General features: G+C 45.9%; 1 protein-coding gene across 13 annotated transcripts in view; it reads right to left on the bottom strand.

The window, feature by feature from the left end:
- The window catches only part of ank1a (ankyrin 1, erythrocytic a), a 103,844-nt gene that overhangs the window by 74,601 nt on the left and 14,592 nt on the right, over positions 1–14,651 (bottom strand). The gene's annotated exons all lie outside the window — the stretch shown is intronic.

Here is a 14,651-nt window from a genome sequence, read left to right as displayed (position 1 = left end):
TTGAAATAGACTGTGACGGCTTCTATATTTGTCCAACCTGTCGGCGTTCACCTCGTCCCGCCCTCTGCTCCGAGCTCGTAAGGGTCAGAGGTCACTAAAGCACAAAGATAAACATCACAGCACACAGAAGAGAGACAGTACAACCTTTTGTCCTCTTCAGCTCTGTTCTCTCTGTGTGTGTGTGTGTGTGTGTGTGTGTGTGTGTAGTTTCCTCTGAGAATACTTATCCGAGGATTGTAGAGGCGGAGAGTGGAGGAGTTTGTTTTAACTGAAGGGCCTTTTCAGAGCGGCGGTTTGAGTGCCAACTGACACCAGAATACTTGATGTAAACATTTATAGAGCGGCACATGACCCTGGTGGTGATCGTAATCTGAAGTCATCGTTTTGAAAATAGAACCGAAAAACAAGAGGAGGAGAAAACCTGGACGCGAGTCAATTATTTGTTTCCAGGAGCTCAAATTCACTTAAAAATGATGTTCAATCTTCACTTCTCTCCCTACGAGCTTGAGCGATGACTCGAGCGCAATATTTTCAGATTTTGGGGAACCCTCGAGACTTGAGCTGCACGATAAAGAAGAGACGTACAACAACAACAAAAAAAGGTTATAAAAAATTGTCCGTTTGAGGAAAGAAAATCAAGCTTTAAAAAACGTTGTTTTTTTATCAATGACATTTGGCTGCACTCCCTGCACCCGCACCCCTCCTCCTGTTTTTCTCCTCTTTCCTTTGAAAACCGTCGCGCTGCCATCCCAGACTATTTTTATCTAACATTTCATTACCATAATAAAACACAAGCATGAAAAAAAAAGATAAACTCAAAGAGACAGCGCAGCCAAAACCCTGGATTTGGGAGGCTTATTTTCATCTTTCTTTCTTGTCTCCTTTTCTTTTATGTTGCTCTTTTCTTTTCGCTCAGAGAAATGGAAAGAGACATGCCTTTTCATTCAGCCGCTGCCTCATTATGGTGCTTTTCAGGTCTGCTCCTTTGTATGGGGCCAGCCCTGAGCCGCCGTGCACAGGCCTCGTAGGGCACCCAGTGGATTACCCAGACTCGCGTCAGAACCAGCGACCCACTCCGGGGAGAAGCCCCCGCCAAGTGTAGCATGAACGTTTACATGCTTAAAGAAGAGTCGCCAAACAGCCATGCTCAGACTAAACCAACAGGAACAGCTGTTGGTGCTGCAGACATCAATGTGAACAATACATCCAGGGCTTCAACCCGGGGACACGCCTATCATTAAAGTGGACAGGATGTATAGCTGTCCACTGATAATCAGCATGAGGTGTGTCGTCTCGCCACACAGGGCACCAAACTGAACGCCAATAAGATTTAACGTGCAGCGCTGATGGGGGCAATGTTTTTGTCACTGACACGCCTGAGGTCATCGTCCGCTTTAGAAACACAAGCACGAGACGTGGCGTCTCTTTGCTTAACATTTGGCCTGTAATAATGCAGACGTGTACGGATGAATGCAGTGTGTGTTGTTTGTAGATAAAAGGAAACACAAACGAGTTCAGACCTGCGATGTAATGCTAACGTTAGCGGCGCATAAATATGTAAACACAAGCAGAGATCCGTTCTGTATTCTGTAAACGCGTCTCTGAGTCCGGACTGCCTGCAACCAGAGACGAGCTCGAGTCCGTCCCTTTAGAGGAAGAAAATACTCACTGCTTATTTGAATGTGAAGCTAACCAACGTGTGCTAGCATTAGCATGCTAACACAACAATGCAGGACACAAGGGATTACAGCTCGAGCAAAGGTCACTTTGCTCTTAATGGTGCTTAATGACGGTGCCTTCTTACCGACGACCCCGTCGTGTTCATGCGTGTGATGTTTCACTCATTAAAAAGACGACACAAAGGAGAAATCCTCCCGGCGTGTTGCTACAGAGGAACGATTAACGGATTAAAAATAAACGTAAAGTTGATCGCAGACAAGACGAAAAACCGACCTGACGATCCGAGCATCGCTTACGTGATGTTTTTATCACGGCAGCACATAAAAGAAACTTCCAGCAGCAGTTTCACGCTTCCCTCGTGGAGCCGCACTTGACTCAACACCCAGGTGTTGTCACGGAAACGATAAACGCCACGTCCCGTTACATCTGAAAAATGATGGTTTTCTCTGGTTTTCTTTGATAACTGTTGGAAATATGACACGACTCAACAACAAAAAGGAGTCCATAAAAAAAAAAATACACAAAGATATTTATTAGTTCTCTTTCCTACTCGTGCTACTCAGAGAACTGGGGTTATGTAAACAACCTAAAGTTTTGCAAAGAGAGGGAGAGAGGCGGAGCAGAGAGGAGAACAGACGGCTCGACGGAAGAAATGTTATTTGAGCCAAACAAAAACAATATCCACACACACACACACACACACACACACACACGCAATAAAGATGTGTGGCACTTTGTGTGTGTGTGTGTTGTGTACACAGTAGATGTGTATATGTGTGTGCTCAGCAGTCAGGTGGTCATCTATCAGAGCGGCACCCTCCCCCTCTCCAGCTCCGTCCCGGGACACAGAGACTGATGCCCGCTCTATCACCTCTACATCTGTGCAGTTAGTCACTGTTTCTCCCGCTGACCTCGGAGGGTTACACTTTACTCATGAACCTGCACGCTAGGATGTTTGTTTGAATACATACTGCAGTCATCGTAAGGACGGCCAATAAAGACTAAAGACTGAACTCTGGGCTGTGATGAGGAGGCGTTAATGTCGACGCTCCGTGTGTCTTCCTTCCCTCTGGCTCATTCACAAAAAAAAAAAAAAAAAAAAAACCTACACCTGCTGGTGCTGCAAGCTCATCAGGAGATTCTTCGTACTTTGTTGGGGGGGGGGGGGGGGGGGGGTGTCCAAAGCATGCTTAACAGAGTACAATCTCTGCATATTAATGCACGAGGCATGTATTGAAAAAGAGGACAAAAGATCGGGCCAAGCTGTCTTGTACCACAGATGTCTGAGGGACAAAGCAGAGGAGCGTTAGAACAAGCTTATGTGTGTTATGAAGAAAAGAGCGGGTTCAATTCATGTGAAGAGCTCGAGCTGAAATTCCTCCCTTGTTCACTTTTTCGCTCTTTAACACCCCCCCCCCCCCTCCTCCTCTCTCTCTCTCTCTCTCCCCCCCCCCCCCCTCCTCCTCCTCCTCCCTCCTCTCTCCTGTTGTTGCTGACTCAGCCCTCAGGGAGACTCCTCCATGAGACCAGCCCTGGCTCGGGTTCAGAGGGGGCTGGAGTACTGCTGCTGATGGTAGAGGTTTGTGAGTGAGTGAGTGAGTGAGAGAGAGAGAGAGAGAGAGAGAGAGAGAGAGAGAGAGAGAGAGTATGCACACATACAAATATGCTTCCTTTGAATCAAGCTTGAACTCAGAGTCCTGCAAAGACTGAGAGGAGGAGAAAGTCAACATGAACATTTTCTGTTAAAAACCTCAACATGGACGCCGCTCAACATTTATGTTTTTATTTACGGCTCATTTTAAACTTTATCAGGGAGAGAAACTTCAACTGATACCGACACATTGGCCGATACGTTTCTACGATCTTTAGAGATAGATGGAGGGATGTAAACGTGAAATAAATCCAAACTCTGCAGCGGGCGAACATCAGGAAGCTGCAGGCGAAACACGTTTTTTATCATGGTATGTTCCTGCAACCGTGCGTGCAGTGTTTTAGGCTGTGCACGAGGCCCCCTGCTGGTCACTTGGATATACACACGTGTTGCGTTGAACCCTCAAACCCGTAACTGCATTTGAGGAGAAAGATTTATAATGAAGATAAGATGGTCACTCAACTGGAAAGTAAAGCACGCAGGTACGTACATCACCGCTCCACACTCTGGAGGGTGATGGTGATTGTTAGCGCCCTCTGCTGGTGACGGAGAACCGCTCGAAAAAAATACAATAAAAAAGTGAAATCGTGATCGACTGGTGATTAAATCTGGAGTTACTGAGTGTCACTCACATGTTAACATTGGCTGATTGATTTTGGTTTAATTTGAAGCCTGCGAGATGGAAAACAAATGTGCATGTGTGGATTTGTTGTTGTTGTTGTTGTTTGTCTCCCTCCGTCAGGTCCAGCTGTGTCAGACGGCTCTTTAACATGAATCTGGTTTTGCTCAGATTTTCTGCAGAACGTTTTTCATCAATGTGACTTCGATAAATGTTCCAAACAATTTCAACACTTTAATAAATAACAAAACAACCCACAGGGGGCGCTGTTAGCACAGTGGCTACGTTGAACGGGGGTTAAAGTCCTTATCGCAACAGCCATGGGTTCGAATCCACCTCGGTGTTTCTCCAATGCAAACACACACACACAACCCTGCGGTCCTTTTTACACTTCCATCCATCTGCAGTATTGACACAAACACACCTTAATAATGCATACACACACACACACACACACACACACACACACACGGTGAAAAAAACGTTTTCTGTATTCATGAAGAGGGCACGTTGAGCTCCTCGCTGCAGCTCTGCCCTGATTCTGTAGTCAGCACTTACAGGCACATGGCTCTGATCTATACGCATGTGCACACGAGGGCCGCGGCTAACACACACTCACACACACACACACACACACACCTTGCATTCATTCAGCCCTGCACATTGCTTCACAAATGACCTGTACCTACACAAGCAGGTCCAAACAAAGAGATCCGCTCACACACAGCAGGAAAGCTGAATATGTCTATAAATAGCCCCCCCCGGCCCCCCCCTTTGGCACCCCCACTGATATCATTATTCCTTTCATCGTCCTTATCAGCAGTGTGGAGCTCATTCAATTGGTGGACAGTCAAGCCTCTTTCATGGAGCTTTTCCTCGCCTCCACATCGACACCAACGTCACGTTTCCCTCTTCTCATTTTCTGTCCTCCCGCTCTCTTCTTCTCTGATACTTCCCCTCCTGCGTCTTCAGGTCCCCTCTTCCTCTTCCTCCTCCTCCTCCTCCTCTCTCTCTGTCAGCTTAGGATGCAGCGCTGAGGAGTCCACAGCGACCGCAGTGTGTGTGTGAGAAGGAGAGAAAGGAGGACGGGGAGGGCACGCCTCAGGGGGGAAACCTTCATGGTGGAACAATAAGCCCACTGATACAGACCATGTAACGACACCAAGCAAAGCAAACAGCAGGTGACACACGGCAAACACAGAAAATAAGAATAAATAGGAAGGATTGAATAATGCAACAACAACAACAACAACAACAACAACAACAACACAGAGGAGAGCTGAAGTGGTGAAACAGTTACGGGTGAGACAAAGGACAAATCATCATCTGGAGCTTCAGGAAAACTTTCTAAAACAGAGCGGGACTATAATGTACTGTTTTACCATCCAGACATCACCCAGGACCTGCCATGTGACCTGCCATGTGACCTGCCATGTGACCTGCCATGTGACCTGAAGCACGTCATGTTGCCTCGACTAATATACAACTAAAGTCTGTCTGGTATCACCTTCAGCAGTCTGAGAACTGACCACTGAGTGCGTGCATGAGTACGGTCAATGTCACAGATACACCGGTCCAGTAGAGCCCCGTTTCCACACAGCAGTCCGGTACGGATCGGTACAGTTTGGTCCGATTAAGCCCGATCCTGTTTGTGTTTCCACAGCCACCTGTGCCCTATTAGGTAGGTGGCGTGTAAGCCAGATGCCGATAGCCGCTATGTAATAGCATCACATGATAGCAGCTAACCGCTAACAGCTAACCGCTAACTAATAAATTCCACAAAGGAGAAAAACGCGACACAAACAAAACCAACGCTGGAAACATCCAGCAGTTCATCTCCTCTGTCACTGTCATGTGACTCTTTATTACAAGAACTCAATCCAGCTTTGTTTCAGAGAAGGCTGTGAGCGGCGAGGACAAATACACACGGAAACAATCAGCTGTGTGTTACAGTCAATGGTTTAAACACGGCGGAGTTTTGTCACACGGGAAGTGACGATTGTTTCGACAACCAATCAGCGGACTGCAGTGTTTAGCTCCACCTTTTCACGTCGGCTCGACATTCTTGGCACCCCAACGGAAGGGTCCCAAAAAGTGGGACAGTACGGATCGGTTATTTGGGAATCTTTCCCGGGATTAGTCTATGGAAACGCCGCAAAATGCGCGCCGAACCGAGACGACCCGAGCCGGACCGCTCGGTGGGAACGTGGCTTAAGACGCTGAGGTCAGACACTCAACTATAATCATATAGTCGCTGCAGCAGCAGCAGCTCATTCCAGTGTTTGTTGAATACTGAGGCCGCAGGTTCGACCTTGTATGTGGTTGATTGCCGCCCCTGATAAACAGATTTCCCTGCTGATTGAAATCTTCTTTAACACGAGTGAAGATAACTCATCTGGAAGAAGAAGCTGACAGCGAGATAATGTGGGAGGAAGTGAAGAGATGAAGCGTGGTGAGAGGTGAACCTGACACCAGGAAGGAGTCAATAAATACATCCTGCACTTTACCTTGTTGGAGGCATTTTATATACAACGATTGATGCATCAAATGATTCTGTATAATCTGTCATCGTGTCTTCAAGGGGACATACGAAGACAAATCCACTTTGTTTTTTAACTTTTATTTGGGAAACCTGAGTTTCGATGTGAAATGTGAAATAAATTCATCCGTTCGTTTGTTTCTGCATAAATCTCACAAACAGAGAAAAATGCTCCGTTTCAAATGTGTCCTCCTTGTGATGTCACAGTGGGATTCTGACTTCCCCGTCCGGCCTAGAGCTCCGCCCATTTTTATTCTCTTTACAGAGGAGTGATGTCATCACTTTTAAAGAGACACACGCACCAAAACGAAGCGTTCTGAGCGAGCTGGTTTCTCCTCTGCTGTTTGATTCATGTTATATTTGGACCAAAGCACAGAAACGCAGACGCTTCATTTAGACCACAGGGGGGCGCTGTTTGAACAGGTGGGTAATATGTCCTCTTTAATGTCTCGTATCATGAGTTATCTGGTATTTCGACTTATTTCTATCATGAGACTAAAGTATGATTTGTTGTTTGGGAGACTTTAGGTATTCGTTCGTACTTATTACTGCCACTAAATGAATTCTAAATAAGATCTATGCTCGGCCGGGATAAGAGGCTGAAATGATGCATGGTGCTGGCTTGAGATGTGAACAGACTCTGAAAGTAGGTTAATACACTTAAAGTGGAAAAATGATCTGCCAAGAAAAGTAACTGGCTGACGGCGCTCTTTTGAAGAAGTTTACGTCGCTAAGAGGATCGATGTGATGCCGTCAGAGCAGCAGCGAGGAAGGTTTGAGCGCAGAGTTCTGACCTCTTGATTCCCTCTCTCTCTGTGCTGCAGGAACATAACGTGTTCAGGATGTCTGCCTCGGAGAAAAACACGCTGCTAAGTTCAGCATCAGTGGCTCCATTAGAAGCTGTGAGACCTCCTTATTAGCTGCTTCAACAGCGAGTCTAAAGAGTGTAACACACACTGTGAGTCGGGGGTAAAACCTCCACAAACTCCCGACCCCCCCTCTGCTACTCAACATCTAAATTAACTCTCCTCTCGTTTTTGTTCAAACCAGCTGCACACCTGTGGCCTGAGAAAAACACACTTCTGTTCTCACAAAGAATGAGACACATAGCAGCAGTAAGAAAAGTCCCCGGACCCTCAGGCGAGCCCACCGAAACAGGAAGAGAGCACTTGAATCCGGGTACGATGGGCGGGGGGGGGGGCTCAAGGAGGCTGTCAAAGCCGAGCAGGAATAAAGCCGCACACATGGAGAGGCGGGGGTCAGTTCAAGGACTAAAAGAAGAGAGTAAAGAAATGTGAGCGTCTTGAAAAACTGGAGAGCTCGGATGGAAATAGAGAGAGAGAAAAAAAAAGAGTACAAAGGAGAGAGGAGAGGAGAGAGCGGACATTGTAAGTGAAGCTGTGCACGGCGAGAGAGGGGTCAAGAGGGAGAGAGAAGAGGAGGGTGAAAAGGTGATACAGTGAAGGCACATGTTTGCACTGGGAGGAACAATGTGTGGGAACACTGAAGTGAATCATCATTAGCGAGAGGAATAAAGCTTCGGAGTCCAAATATTTTGGGGATCAAAGGGAAGGAAGGCGGATTGATAAAAACCGAGCGTGTGAAGCTTGAAGCGAGGGACGACGCGGGACGCTCTGTGGAAGTAAAAGAGAGAGAGAGAGAGAGAGAGAGAGAGAGAGGACAACAAAACAATCAGAGCAAGAGTTTCCCCTCCAAGTCACATCTCGTCAGCACTCATTTCAGTTGACTGAAAATAATTCATAAAGAGGATACAAAGTGCCGTTTCTGCAAAGCGCAGAAGCATGAAGGACGCCCCATTGTGTGAAACTGTTCACCACTCTATTCCTCCCCGAAAGGACGACGGGGCACTCTCTGCTTCCAGAGAGCTGAATGTATACAACAGCCACACACACACACAAAAAAAAAGTCCTTATCAGCACATTAAAAAAAAGGTCTATATCCAGAAGCCATGCCTGAAAATAGTGCCAGCCTTAAAGTGAGCACGTTGGCTTCCATTTGAATAAATGGAGCATGAAAGAGGGATGAGCAGCCAACAAAGTGCCAAGCTAGACTCATCCCCCCCCCCCCCATTTGTCCCCCCCCTCCTCAATCTGTCACAAACACACCCTGCATACCTCTCTCCCTTTTCTCCATCCTTGAGTTCATCCTTTGCTACCTCTGCTCTGCGCTCTGCAAGTGATGCCTGGCGTGTGTTATCACACTCCTAAACGCCTGTCAGCACTCCGTCCTCTCTAAAGAGCAGACGCGCTGGATGCATGTGTGTGTTTGCACACAAATGATCCGGTCATTAGGACGCATTACAAAGCCTCACAGCTGCAGAGGTTGCACTTTTTTCTTCCATCCGTTTTCATTTACAGCTTTTTTTTTTTAGCGTTTTGGGGGTCGCAGCGTGCTGGAGCTGATCCCAGCCGTCATTGGACTGCTCACCTGTCACTCTCAGACATACTGTCGTCTCCGAGACATTTGTCCTGTGGGAGGAAGCTGGAGGACCGGAGAGAAGCAACACGTGCACGGGGAGAACACGCAGACTCAAACAGGAACTTCCTCGTGATCAGACAACAGCGCGAGCTTAATACGCCGCCGTGCGTAAACGTGCGCTAACCCCCCCCCTGTATCTAGAAAATACACTTATGCCCTGAATTTCCCTCGGGATCAATAAAGTATCTATCTATCCATCTATCTATCTATCTATCTATCTATCTATCTATCTATCTATCTATCTATCTATCTATCTATCTATCTATCTATCCATCCATCCATCCATCCATCCATCCATCCATCCATCCATCCATCCATCCATCCATCCATCCATCTATCTATCTATCTATCTATCTATCTATCTAAAGAGTTTGGCTAACCCACGGCTAGAAATGATCCACATAAAATACACCATAAATTCCTGTCACAATGATGCTTGCTAAGATCTTCTCCGTCCAGTAATTTAAGGAAACTATTGACCGATTATGGAAAATGAAAGTGAAAAGTTGGATCTCACAGGAGACACGGGAGGAGTTTAATCAGTTTGGGTTTTTTGCTATAACAGTATTAAGGCAGACGACAGAGTTTGTTTTTTTATCTGTCAGTTTGCTGCCACCTCTTTCTTTATTTAATAACCCTTCAAACCATGAAACCAGCTCCTGTGCTCTGCCCCCCTCCCCCTCTCTCTCTCTCTCTGCAGAAATGATCACTCTTCTCACCAATGGTCTTGTTTGATTGTTTTGTTTTATTCCAGCTCATATCGAGGCGTCATCATTCATGCTAAGAAGCTTTAACCAAGTCAACGCAAAGCCACACAACGCTGATCTTTGATTTGGGGCTCAATTAAATAAAAATAAAAAAATGGACTCAACTTCAGAGGAAGCTTTAATTCATGAGGGATAAAAAGGAACAAACAAAAAAGAGTGTTTTTAACCTCTGGATCCTCAGCGAGACAAATGAACATAATCCTTCAGCATGTGGCTGAATTGATCCTTCACGTGACCTCTCACGTGAATCCAGCTGTGCTCATGAATGTATACGACCACGCACACGGACTGCATGTCCACGCCGCGCCTGCTCATACTGCGGCGTGCTGGAGTGAAACATGACGCCGTCCTCGCCGTTTAAAAAGGACAACAGAGTGCTTTCACGCCGCGAGAATAACAAAGGGAGGAGGACTTAAGAACGTCCTCCTCTTCCTCCTCCTCTGGACGTTAAACTTACACAAGTCGACAATGAAAACGGCGAGGATGACATCATCACGAGAGTGAACTTGCAGAAACATTCAGCTGCAGCACAAAACATTAAGACGCGTCGATCCGATTCATTCAGAGTGTCGAGAAGCAGAGGGAAGATAAAACCTCTCCTGCTCGCCATAAACGCCCGTGTGCATCTTGTGGAGCTGGAAGACGGCGCTCACCTCTCCTGCCATTAAATCATTTATGGCCCCTGCAGTGCCTTCGGACCGCACAGTACCAGACCTGCCTCCACCAATCTGCGTCTCCGCTCTGACAGAAAACACACACACACACACACACACACACACACACACTCAAAAACACTCAGGCGGTCAGGATTTATTTGCGTCTCCGTGCTCCTGGTGCATACACCTGTATCCTCTGCTAACCTCAGAGGCAGCATCAATCCACACAATACGTCCAAACCCTTCGTGCCTCGCTCTGTTTCTCTGTGCAGCACGCCGCACCCTGCGTCGAGTCCTGCAGAGGGGTCTGCAGAACCTCCAGACCACCACCCGGAAAAATCCCCCCAAATCCTTTAAATCTTCCTGCACATTCGATCTGCATAATGAACCTTCACATCCATCCGTGTCCACAAATACAAGTCGATTTAGTCCTGCAGCAACTTTCACTCTCTCCTGTGCAGCAGGATGGGGATAAATATCGACGCAGGGATATATGGCTGTCCCAACTCCTGCTAGACGTATATATCAAATCATTATAATTCCCTGCCAGTTTAAATCAAGACATCCCGACTTCACGACTCCTCACGGAGGAGCTTATGATAACGAGACGTTGACATTCAGAGGAAGAAGGAGAAGAAGAAGACTGCAGGATGAAATACGTTCAACACTAAGGAGGTGAAACCCTTCCTGTGTTTGCGAGCTACTTCCTGTAAACAAAGATGTAAAGCACGAGCAAGTCTGGTGGATTTTGTACAAGGTGGAACGAGAGGAGGTTCCCCCCCCCCCCCTGATAGACTCTGGCTCCGAACTCTTCTTCTTCTTCCTCTTGTCTTCATCACTTTGGAGGAGAGCGTGCGTCGAGTGATTTAACGTGGAACGCGTGCACGTCTTTAATATAAGCCACGTTGCCGAGATCTGCATAATAAACTCCGCTGCTGCTTCTATTTATAGGAGCCGTCCGAGTTAAGTGTGCAGAGAAGATGGAGAGATGTGCCGGGTTTATGAGGCAGCCGCAGAGGCATGCCAATGCTTTATTGGCAGCTTGACAAATGTTCCCCCTCATGATAAATAAATGGGGGGGGTCAGATGTAGGGGCTCTATCCCTCCATCCTCCATGATCTGAGGATAAGAACAGATACCTGCAGATTGCATGAATGCAATCCGTGGTATTAATGGTTGCTCCTGCTTGAGTCACTGAACACACCGTCATTGAGACTTTTCCATTTTTAACCTTTTCCCCACTGACTTCCATCTCTCTGTTTATCAATCCCAGGACTGAACAAGAGCAGAAATCCTTTATGAATAATTGATGACTCTGCACAACAGTATTGCAGAACAGCGTTGGATTGCTGCACTGGATTCGGAGGGAGAGGCGGGTGTGAACACAGCCAGCGTGTGTGCACTGGTATCTGGGGCAACGTGTGAGTTACTGTGATAAAAAAAACACAACACAAGCGACTCCTTGGGATGGCGCTGCAGGGTCTCATCCTTCACACACTCTCTCTCTCTCTCTCCTCGGTCCTCTGGTTTGTCTTCAGGGTTTCGTCTCGCGTATTTTTGCGTCACGCTGTGGTGTCGACCCTCCGAGATGCTGACCGAGTCAAAGTGAAGATGAGCGCCCGCCGCAGCCAGCAGAGGGAGCGGAGAGCAGCTCAACCTCTGCATGTCCTCTGTCATCAATCCATCGCTAAGCAATACATTAAATCCAGTCTGGCATTATGCATCACACGCTTAAGATTAAATCCCATGGTGGTTTCACAGCTCACGTGTTTCTTATGACACCACACTCTCTCTCTTATCCAAACTCTACTAAATGGTTGCATCCGTGCAAAGTAATACTTGAAAGGAATGACAGATCTGGGCCGTACGTTCCTCACAGGAAAGAAAATTTGCTACTGATGTGTGAAGAAAATTATTTAACTGGCGTAAGTAATATATTTTCTTGGATGCATATTTTTGTGTCCAAAAAATGACGAAGAGCCGAAGAGAGAAGAGTAGCGGCTTTTTATGTTCGTGTTAAAATCATTAAAGGTCACATATTCTGCAAAACACACTTCTTCATGTTTCGCTCACACTAGACAAGAAAAGTCCGTCTTCTCCGTCTTCTGCCTGCTCCGCTTTCTAGAAAATGTGTGCTAGAAACAGCTCGTTTGGAGATTCTCCCTTTATGACATCACAAAGGGCAGTAGCCCCTCCCCCAGGTGGGTGACCCCTCCCACAGCTAGGTGTTTGTTCTGCCCTCTGAGTCTGCCTTCTCACCGTAAACAATAGGGCATGGAGCCAGAAAGCAGCGAGTACACCCGAGCCCTTCCAGAGAGGGGGCGTGGCCAGACACAGCTCATTTACATATTTAAAGCTACAGATACAGAAACAGCCTGTTCTGAGCAGGGCTGAAATAGAGGGGTTTATAGACATGATCAAATACAGGATCAGAGTGGATTTACAACAACACACTTCACAGAAGATAAGATCATAAAGTGCAGAATCCATGATGTGTCAGTAGAACAAAATAAACAATGCCGAGAGTTGTGATTATTTGGATGTAAGAAGAGTTGAAGCCGAGTGAAGAAAACATCCTTACACAGAGCAGAGTAACAGAACAGAAATCTGGCTCGTGATGTTTACAGGAGCCAGATATTCACTCAGCGTACACCTCTGCTCAGTACTGAGTTATTCTGGGCAGATTAGTCAACAACAGGGGGCTTCACTTCAAGGATAAGACATGTGTCTTAAAACCACGAACGTATGTCCTGAAAATGAACCAAAGAAATAGGACTTTCAAAAAATACGGATACAAAACCTTTTGGAATTAAAACCCACAAAATTGAAATACATTTTATTTCAATGAGAGATTTTAAAGTCGTCAGCAAATGGAAATCCATGTGTGAAGTAGCGTCTAAGGTTAAATAAATCACTCAAACATAGTTTCTGTATTTGAATGAGTACTAGTCTCCTAAGGATCCACTGTCGTCTAATCAGTTACAATATTTTAATGAATTAATCAAACATATCAAACATCATCACAGGAATATTAACTCTGACTGAAACGTCCTGTTGCTATGGTATTTCTAGCATCCTATTATTTAAAGTACTCGATTCTTAAACTTAGAAAGGAGGTTTTTTTTTTTTTACCAGAATCCCACTGTGATGTCACAAGGGGAGCACATTTAAAACGGAGCATTTTCCTCTGTGTTTAAAGACTCATGCAGACCACAAAGGACTCGGATGGATTTATTCCACATGTTGTGGGTATGTAAACACGCCACACTAAATATATGATAAGTTCATAAACACAGTTAAAGTGGATTTAGTGTTCCTCTACACTCTGCACACAGCTGCTGATGTATACTTTCCCTCACGTTGCAGATTTCTCAGCAGCAGTACGAGGAGGCTCATTGTCTATCAAAACAACCAAAATCAAGGAATATGGGAGACATATCAGAGGACACGCTCTCTTGACATCTTCTGACTTTTTTTTGACCGACAAGATGATTTAGATATTACAAAGTACAAATCCTGCCGAAATAATCCGACCATCGAGATGAGGATGTTTTAAAGACTATGTGGTGAAAAGTGCACGTCGGGGGACGCACATTAAAAAGACATGAGTAAAAGTGCTGAAGCAGAATCAGTTTCATCAACTCAGCAAGAAGCAAAAAAAAAAAAACGACACGAGGAGAAAAGAGTGATGGCGATGGACGTGTTGGTGATAAAACTGATAAATGATTGACACAGCAAGTCTTCTAAAGAATCTGCGTTTTTGACGACCTCCAGCCTCCCGGTCGAGGGCAAACAGAAAGACATGGATGATTCTGGTTCTGGTTCTGGTTTCACTCACACTGAAAGTCTCGTCTGTTGTAGTTTTAATGTTGGATCTCTGTTGAATGGAGTACTTTGCTTGTTTTGTCTGCGGCGTGCTTATGTTACTATGTTGTCCTCATGTGTGTGTAAATATGTTGTCTGGGACCCCATTAAAAACGAGGCTCATCCTAATATGCAATAAATTTCAATAAATCTTTACATGCAGAATTTGAATGAAAAACACGGCGAGCTCAGAGACAGAGACTTTAACAGAGGGAGATTTAACTGCATGTATGACTGTGACCAATGATCACTTTCATCATGGATGGATTGGGACATAGGTGGAGGGATGGGTGAACATCTGGGTGGATGAATGGATGGATGGATGGTGACCAGCTGGAGGGATTAATAAATGGATAGATGGATTAATGAATTGATG

The sequence above is a fragment of the Symphodus melops genome, assembly GCF_947650265.1.
Source record: "Symphodus melops genome assembly, chromosome: 1".
In the NCBI taxonomy this organism is placed as follows: Eukaryota; Metazoa; Chordata; class Actinopteri; order Labriformes; family Labridae; genus Symphodus; species Symphodus melops.
Note: the sequence above shows the minus strand (reverse complement) of the source record. Positions and strands in the feature narration are given on the sequence as shown.